The sequence below is a fragment of the Ovis aries genome, chromosome 3 (assembly GCF_016772045.2).
Source record: "Ovis aries strain OAR_USU_Benz2616 breed Rambouillet chromosome 3, ARS-UI_Ramb_v3.0, whole genome shotgun sequence".
NCBI lineage: Eukaryota > Metazoa > Chordata > Mammalia > Artiodactyla > Bovidae > Ovis > Ovis aries.
This window is the reverse complement of record NC_056056.1, coordinates 18,489,064-18,498,950: the sequence shown is the minus strand read 5'-3', so window position 1 is coordinate 18,498,950 and position 9,887 is coordinate 18,489,064. Positions and strand designations below refer to the sequence as shown.

Below are 9,887 nucleotides of genomic sequence, written 5' to 3'. Positions count from 1 at the left end.
CCAATTCGCAGAGTTTACCCAAACTCATGTCCATTGAGTCGGTGATGCCATCCAATCGTCTCATCCTCTGTCATCCCCTTCTCCTCCTGCCCCCAATCTTTCCCAGCATCAGGGTCTTTTCCTGTGAGTCAGCTCTTCGCATCAGGTGGCCAAAGTATTGGAGTTTTAGCTTCAACATCAGTCCTTCTAATGAACACCCAGGACAGATCTCCTTTAGGATGGACTGGTTGGATCTCCTTGCAGTCCAAGGGACTCTCAAGAGTCTTCTCCAACACCACAGTTCAAAAGCATCAATTCTTCGGTGCTCAGCTTGCTTTATAGTCCAGCTCTCACATCGCCACCTTTAATAACCACATTGCAGTTCGGATTTATGCTTCCAAGGTGTTCTCGATGAGATAGGCTTCCTTCCTTTGCCTTTTCCACCAAATAATAAAGAGTGCTGATTAAGTAGCATTCTAATTGAAATTCAACTCGCATAGAAACGATCCAGAGATTACTGAACATTCTAGCTGGTGACAGGATCCACCCCAGAGCTCTCCTTGTATCCAACCACACCTTCAGCCATTGTGGGAATCACTTCATTGTGTCGGTTCCTGATCCGTATCACTGCATCTGTAAACTCATAAAAAGTTTTAGCATCTTCAGCACTTTTGTCCTTAAACTCAAGAAGCTCTTGGATATCTACCAGCTCTGTAGCAACTGAACTGATGTCCAGAGAAGATTATCTGGAAGGAGACTTACTTCTTTCATTATATTTGCCAATCTCAGAGGCAACTCTTGCCGCAGAAACAGAAGTGAAGTCTTTTCACAAGCACGCACAGATCCGAGGTCCAGGAACTGCTTCTTGGAGCGCGCGGGGACGGCGAGAAGCGCGCGTAGAAGTTGCCCTTGGCCCGGAACCCGGCCGGCCAGGCGGCTCCGCGAAGCCGCCGCGCCAGCCTCCTGCCGCCCGGGGGCCAAGTCGCCGCTCTGCCGCTCGGCCGGCGGTACGTGAGCGACGTGGCGGCCTCGGGGACGGGGAGGGGCGGCCACCGCCCCCCTTTCCAGAGCCCGGCCCTGTGCCTCCTTTAATTTTTCATTCCAACCGAAAAACATGACTCTATCCATGCGGTGAGCATTTTGTAAACAGAATTAATATTTGTTTGTTGTTGTTGTTGTTGAATTAGATACTATAATGCACTCTCAATAAACAATCTTTAAAAATGCCACTATGGGGCTATTTTTATTTTTCTACTTAATTTTTATGAAAAACATTTTTTAAAATGTCACTTTCAGTTCAGGTCAGTCGCTCAGTCGTGTCTGACTCCTTGACTGCCGCATGCCTTCCAGTCCATCACCAACTCCCAGAGTTTACTCAAACTCAGGTCTATTGAGTCTGTGAAGTTATCCAACCATCTAATCCTCCATTGTCCCCTTCTCCTCCTGCCTTCAATCTTTCCCAGCATCAGGGTCTCCAGGTAAATGAGGCAGCATGAAAAAGCAATAAATAAAGGATGATTTGAAAACCAGGAAAAGAATGACATTTTATCAAAAATGATCATCAAATTGACCAAAAGCCTGCTAGTCAATCTTGACTATTTAATAATTGCTAGAACTTCTATTTGCTATAGTTTTGTAAGGGTTTGTTTCCTTATTGTTGGTGGTCTTTACTGCAGAGCTTCTAATAAAACTGGTGCCCTGTTGGTTGAAAAATTGATGGCATGGGATCCTTATTTTATTAAACAAACTCCATTGGCAGTCACGTGAGCTCATGTATCCATAAAGATGTTCCTCTAAAGCAGGAAACAGACATGCTGCTTCAGAATTGGGACTATCCAGAGAAAGACAGAGGCCCTGCAACCCTTCCACTTTTATGCGATCCTTGAAACAAGAAACACTTCTCAAAGTAGGATTCTCAAAGTGGTAGTGTTCTGGAATGTTTATGTTTAACCATCCAAGCAGCATGAGGGAAACCTTCTTGTAATCCTGTGGGTATCTCTTGCTATTTATAGGGCTCATTCAGAGCTAACTGGGAACAGCTGAATCCAGGTCGTGTGTAGATTGGTCCTGAAGTGCAAGGAGAACACAGGAGATGGGCCCTGGTCTTCATAGCTGCTCCCGGAAGAAAGATACGAGTTTTCCGGTGACTGGAGTGGTTCACGTCTGTGTTTACAAGGGAAAGATAAATGAGAGAGGAGGTGAATATCTGGCTAATGCAGATAACACCTCCTTTAACTCTGCTTTTAAAGGCAAAGCAGGAGGCTTGATGAGGAACCAGAGCAACAGCTGTTGTCCTGTCCACATCTCACCTCAATGGCCAGCCAGGGCCCCCAAAGCCCACAGTTTGTCCGCTCTCACCCACTAGAGTTTAGGGTATCAGACACCTGGTCACCCTGAGGCTGGTATCACCCCAGGGTCCCTTCTCAGCCCAGGCAGAAGGTCATGGGGTTTGGGGGACAAGGGACTGCTCTGGCTGGATTTGAGTCCTATCTCCAGAACATGTGGCCATGGATACTTCCTAATCTGTAGAGCAGGGATACCACAGTGGTAGCCAGTTCATGGAGCTGAGGTGATCAAACATGAATTGCCTAGCTCATGGTAAGAGTTGTCTCAAAGGAAGTAATTTGGGGTGAGACACCACAACTAGTTTCCACATTTATGGATGATTCTTGCCTAAATCAGCTATTCATATATTATTTGCAATGGTAGTTTTTGAAGTCCATCATTCTCTCTAAATTTACTGAAAGCATCAGAAGATCTTTCTCTCCTTTCTCAGGTGTTCTTCGTTTGTTGTTGAATCACCGGTTTTCAGTGTTACCTTTGAGAAGTCAACGTGTTCTCATGTGACATCCAAATCCTTACCTTCTGCTCCATTCTGTCTCCAGAAGTCGCTACGATTTTTCTTTTATGCTCAGTAATGTGAACTTTCATTATTATAATATGTCTTATTATGGGTCTTCTCGTCATGTGCTATGTTGGGTATCTGAGGAGTACTTTTATTCTGGGGATTTATAGTTCAGTTTGAGGAAATTTCCTCACATTCATTCTCTGATAATTTCTTCTCACTCTTTTCTCTGTTGAATTCCTGTTACTTAGATGTTGGACTTCCTCAGTGATATTTGACATTTATTTTTTTATTTTTTAGGCCACTTCATGCAGCATGTGGGATCTTATTAATATTTCTCCAGCCAGGGCATTGGGAGCTCAGAGTCTTAACCAGTGGACCGCCAGAGAAGTCCCAATGTTTGACATTTATACCCGCCTCTCCTTTTCCATCTTAATCCCTTTATTTTACTTTTAGAAGGGATTTCAACTTTAGCTTTCTGTCCTTCCACTGACTTAATTTTTTTTAAATTTTTTTTAATAGACCTCATCTATTTTTAATTTCAAAGAGATGAGGTCTTTCTTGCACCCTGATGACACCTTTCTTTAAAAAAAATTCCTATTCTTGTGGCTATAATATGTTTTTTCATCTCAGGATATTAACTCATGTTAACATTGATTTGTTTCCTCTGAATTCTTTTTTTCTCTCCAGTTCATTTTGGCCTCTTGTTTGCTGAAACATTTTCTCAAATACCTAGCGATCCTGAAATGTCATATTTAAAAGTGGTGCACGGAAAGGCTGACTGGAAGTTGTATGTGTGAGTGCATGTGAGGTATGTGCATATGTGTGTATGATGTGTGATATATGTATATATTATGTGGTATGTTTGTGTGTGTGACTGTGTGTGTGAGTGTATGGTGTGTGTGTGTGTGTGAGTATGTGTATGGCATGTGTGTAATAGATGTGAGCATGTGTGTGTGTTTGTGTGGTATGTGAATGTGTGTGGTATATGTGTATACATGAATGTGTGTGTGTGAATGTGTGTGCCAGGGTAGGGCAACACAGGAAGATGGGGTTGTGGACTGTCGGACTTCCCCCATAATCTGATCAGGAAGGAAGCCTGTTTTTTTCAGAGGAGAGTGGAGTTTGGGTTTTGGGTATCAGAAGTCTCCTGTCTTTATCAAAGATGGATAATTTTCTTTTTTTTCTTTTAACTTTCTTTTTTGTTTTTGTTTCTGGATGATTTACAAGAGGAGAACGAGGTGGGAGGTGGGAACATCTTTTAGTCATCTTAAGACAAGAAGTTCTTGTTGAATTATTTCTAGCGTTTCCCAAAGAAAGAAGACTAGCAACAGAGAACATAGGCCCAGTGACAGAAAGTCCTTACAAAAAAAGCTGCACATTTCCTCGTTTCTTTCCATGACTGTGTTACCATAAGTGACAGGCACACAACCAGTGTAATGAGTAAATGCAGGATTTCACCCTCCTGGGAGACCAGTCTAGCACATTTCACAAATCTTTCTCAAATATAAGTTGCTCTTTCAGTTCAGTCAATTCAGTCACTCACTCGTGTCCAACTCTTTGTGACCCCATGGACTATACAATCCATGGAATTCTCCAGGCAAGAATACTGCAGTAGATAGCTGTTTCCTCTCCAGGGGATCTTCCCAACCCAGGGATCAAACCCAGGTCTCTCACATTGCAGGCGGACTCTTTACCAGCTGAGCCACCAGGGAAGCCCAAGAATACTGGAGTGGGTAGCCTATTCTTCTCCAGGGGATCTTTTCGACCTAGGAATAGAACTGGTCTCTTGCATTGCAGGCGGATTCTTTACCACCTGAGCTACCAGGAAAGCCCCAAAATGGAGCAACAGGAAATGGATTTACATTCCTTCCCTGAATTGATTATAAGACATACGATAAATCAGTTATTAAGACATTGGCAGTGTGTGTACGGGCTAAGCCACTTCAGCTGTGTCTGACTCTTTGCAACCCCATGATCTATATGTAGCCCTCCATGGGATTCTCCAGGTAAGAATCCTGGAGTGGGTTTCCATGTCCTCTCCAGGGGATCTTTCCAATCCAAGGATCAAATCCATGTCTCTATGTCTCCTGCGTATGCAGAAGTGTTCTTTACAACTAGCACCGACTTGGAAGATCCTATCTTTCTGTGTCTCTCAGTTCAGTTCAGTTCAGTCGCTCAGTTGTGTCCGACTCTTTGCGACCCCATGAATCGCAGCACGCCAGGCCTCCCTGTCCATCACCATCTCCTGGAGTTCACTCAGACTCACGTCCTTTGAGTCCATGATGCCATCCAGCCATCTCATCCTCTGTCGTCCCCTTCTCCTCCTGCCCCCAATCCCTCCCAGCATCAGACTCTTTTCCAATGAGTCAACTCTTTGCATGAGGTGGCCAAAGTACTGGAGTTTCAGCTTTAGCATCATTCCTTCCAAAGAAATCCCAGGGTTGATCTCCTTCAGAATGGACTGGTTGGATCTCCTTGCAGTCCAAGGGACTCTCAAGAGTCTTCTCCAACACCACATTTCAAAAGCATCAATTCTTCGGCGCTCAGCCTTCTTCACAGTCCAACTCTCACATCCATACATGACCACAGGAAAAACCATAGCCTTGGCTAAACGGACCTTAGTTGGCAAAGTAATGTCTCTGCTTTTGAATATGCTATCTAGGTTGGTCATAACTTTCCTTTCAAGGAGTAAGCGTCTTTTAATTTCATGGCTGCAATCACCATCTTCAGTGATTTTCGAGCCCCCCAAAATAAAGTCTGACACTGTTTCCCCATCTATTTGCCATGAAGTGATGGGACCAGATGCCATGATCTTCGTTTTCTGAATGTTGAGCTTTAAGCCAACTTTTTCGCTCTCCTCTTTCACTTTCATCAGGAGGCTTTTTAGTTCCTCTTCACCTGCCGTAAGGGTGGTGTCATCTGCATATCTGAGGTGATTGATATTTCTCCCAGCAATCTTGATTCCAGCTTGTGTTTCTTCCAGTCCAGCGTTTCTCATGATGTACTCTGCATATAAGTTAAATAAGCAGGGTGACAATATACAGCCTTGACGATCTCCTTTTCCTATTTGGAACCAGTCTGTTCCATGTCCAGTTCTAACTGTTGCTTCCTGACCTGCATACAGATTTCTCAAGAGGCAGGTCAGTTGGTCTGGTATTCCCATTTCTTTCAGAATTTTCCACAGTTTATTGTGATCCACACAGTCAAAGTCTTTGACATAGTCAATATAGCAGAAATAGATGCTTTTCTGGAACTCTCTTGCTTTTTCCATGATCCAGCGGATGTTGCCAATTTGATTGCTGGTTCCTCTGCCTTTTCTAAAACCAGCTTGAACATCAGGGAGTTCATGGTTCACGTATTGATGAAGTCTGGCTTGGAGAATTTTGAGCATTACTTTACTAGCATATGAGATGAGTGCAATTGTGCAGTAGTTTGAGCATTCTTTTGCATTGCCTTCTTTGTCTGTGTCTTTAAAATTTCAAATTCCTAACATCTGATGATACCTGTACAGATTGAAGAAGTTCTTGCAAATATAGGTAGTATGTAAGGACAAAACAACCTCAAAAGCCAGTATTCAAAATCATTGTCCCAAGTAATCGATAAAGATTGGCAAACGAACAGATTGGCAAGCGGAGGAGACCTTGCAATTTGGCAAGAGAGCAGCGGATTCATGTTGCTGTGCTCTGGCATGCAGAATCTACTCAAATGCCAACTTTCTATACAAGTTTTTAAATTATTTTGCTCGGCAGAGTAGTTTTACTCAAAGTGTTCCAAGAAATAGCATGATGTGTCTTCATATATCATCAATTTAAACCATGACTTAAATGTATCCGATTACTTATTGAAACTATTGCTTGGCCCTGTGTATTCGTTTCATATCTAATATCTGCATGCTTCATTGAGATAATTTATATACTTAATAAAACTGTGGTTCCCTTGCTACTGTTTGTTTGTTTGTTTAAACAGAATTTCTTTTTTTTAATTGGAATATAATTGCTTTACAGTGTTGTATTAGTTTCTGTGATGAAAGTGAAAATGAAATTTGCTCAGTCGTGTCCAACTCTTTGCGACCCCATGGACTGTAGAATCCATGGAATTCTCCAGGCCAGAATACTGGAGTGGGTAGCCTTTCCCTTCTGCAGGGGATCTTCCCAACCCAGGGATCGAACCCCCATCTCCCGCAATGCAGGCAGATTCTTTCCCAGCTGAGCCACAAGGGAAGCACTATGAACTATATAAAAGGACAACAAGATGTGACACTGAAAGATGAGTCCCCCAGGTCTGAAGGTGTCCAATATGCTCCAGGGAAGAGCAGAGGAGAACTACTAACAGCCCCAGAAAGAATGAAGTGGCTGGACCAAGGCGGAAATGACACTTAGTTCTGGATGTGTCTGGTGGTGAAAGTAAATCTGACGTGGCAAAGAATAGTTTTGTGTAGGAACCTGGAATGTTAGGTCCATGTATCAAGGTAAATTGGACATGGTCAAGCAGGAGATGGTAAGAATAAACATTAGCCTCTTAGGAATCAGTGAACTAAAATGGATAGGAAAGTGAAAATTTAAGTCAGATGATCATTATATCTACTACTGTGGGCAAGAATCCCATAGAAGATATGGAGTAGCCCTCATAGTCATCAGACGAGTCTGAAATTTACTACCTGGGTGCAATCTCAAGACATAATGATCTTGGTTCCTTCCAAGGCAAGCCATTCAACCTCATAGTAATTCAAGTCTATGCCCCTATCACCGATGCCAAAGAAGCTGATCAGTTCTATGAAGACCTAGAAGACCTCCTAGAACTAACACCAAAAAGGATGTGCTATTCATCATTGGCAATTGGAATGCAAAAGTAGGAAGTCAAGAGATACCTGGAGTAACAGGCAAGTTTGGCCTTGGAGGACAAAATGAAGCAGGGCAAAGGCTAACTGAATTCTGCCAAGAGAATGCACTGGTCATAGCAAACACCCTTTTTCAACAACATGAGAGACGATTTAACACATGGACATCACCAAATGGCCAATAACAAAGTCAAATTGAGTACATTTTTTTGTAGCTGAAGATGAAGAAGCTATATACAATCAGCAAAAATAAGACCTGGAGTTGACTGTGGCTCAGATCATCAGCTTCTCATAGCAAAACTCAGGCTTAAACTAAAAAAAGTGGGGGAAAACCACTAGGCCAGCCAGGTATGACTTAAATCAAATCCCCTATGAATATGCAGTGGAGGTTATGAACAGATTCAAAGGATTAGAACTTATAAACAGTGTGCCTGAAGAACTATGGACCAGAGGTCCGCCGTATTGTACAGGAGGCAGTGAATAAAACCATTCCAAAGAAAAAGAAAAGAAAGAAGGTAAAATGGTTATCTGAGGAGGCCTTCAGTTCAGTTCAGTTCAGTTGCACAATCGTGTCTGATTCTTTGCGATCCATGGACTGAAGCATGCCTGGGTTTCCTATCCATCACCAATTCCCAGAGCTTACTCAAAGTCATGTGCATTCTGTCAGTGATGCCATCCAATCATCTCATCCTCTGTCCTCCCCTTCTCCTCCTGCCTTCAATCTTTCCCAGCATCAGGGTCTTTTCCAATGAGTCAGTTCTTTGTATCAGGTGACAAAGTATTGAAGTTTCAGCTTCAGCATCAGTCCTTCCAATGAATATTCAGGATTGATTTCCTTTAGGATTGACTGGTTGGATCTCCTTGCAGTCCAAGAGACTTTCAAGAGTCTTTTCCAACACCACAGTTCAAAAGCATCAATTCTTCAGTGCTCAGTTTTCTTTATAGTCCAACTTTCACATCCATACATGACTACTAGAAAAACCATAGCTTTGACTAGATAGACCTTTGTTGGTAAAGTAATAGCTCTGCTTTTTAATATGCTATCTAGGTTGGTCATAACTTTTCTTCCAAGCAGCAAGCATATTTTAATTTCATGGCTGCAATCACCATCTGCAGTGATTTTAGAGCCCAAGAAAATAAAGTCAGCCACTGTTTCTACTGTTTCCCCATCTATTTCGCATGAAGTGATGGAATCAGATGCCATGATCTTAGTTTTCTGAATATTGAGCTTTAAGCCAACTCTTTCACTCTCCTCTTTCACTTTCATCAAGAGGCTCTTTAGTTCTTCTTCACTTTCTGCCATAAGGGCAGTGTCACCTGCGTATCTGAGGTTATTGATATTTCTCCCAGCAATCTTGATTCCAGCTTATGCTTCATCCAGCCTGGCATTTCACATAATGTACTCTGCATATAAGTTAAATAAGCAGGGTGACAATATACAGCCTTGATGTACTTCTTTCCTGATTTGGAACCAGTCTATTGTTCCATGTCCATTTCTAACTGTTGCTTCTTGACCTACGTACAGATTTCTCAGGAGACAGGTCAGGTGGTCTGGCATTCCTATCTCTTGAAGAATTTTTGAAGGATCTTGAGGATCACAGTTTGTTGTGATCGACAGTCAAAGGCTTTGGCGTAGTCCATAAAGCAAAAGTAGATATTGTTCTGGAACTCTCTTGCTTTTCAATGATCCAGCGGATGTTGGCAGTTTGATCTCTGGTTCCCCTGTCTTTCTAAATCCAGCTTGAATGTCTGGAAGTTCACAGTTCATGTACTGTTGAAGCCTGGCTTGGAGAATTTTGAGTATTACTTTGCTAGCGTATGAGATGAGTGCAATTGTGCATTAGTTTGAACATTCTTTGGCATTGCCTTTCTTTGGAATTGGAATAAAAACTGACCTTTTCCAGTCCTGTGGCCACTGCTGGGTTTTACAGATTTACTGGCATACTGAGTGCAGCACTTTCACAGCATCATCTTTTAGGATTTGAAGTAGCTCAACAGGAATTCCATCATCTCCACTAGCTTTGTTCATAGTGACGCTTCCTAAGGCCCACCTGACTTCACATTCCAGGATGTCTGGCTCTAGATGAGTGATAACACCATCATGGTTATCTGAGTCATGAAGAGGAGGCCTTACCAATAGCTAAAGAAAGAAGAGAAGCAATAAGCAAAGGAAAAAGGGAAAGGTATATCCAAGTAAACACAGATTTCCAAAGAAGAGCACAG

The 9,887-nt window shown here is 42.6% G+C and overlaps 1 pseudogene; it reads right to left on the bottom strand.

The window, feature by feature from the left end:
- Positions 1–315: 315 nt before the first annotated feature.
- LOC101102303 (pyruvate dehydrogenase (acetyl-transferring) kinase isozyme 1, mitochondrial-like) overlaps positions 316–9,887 on the bottom strand; it is a 51,969-nt pseudogene continuing 42,397 nt past the window's right edge.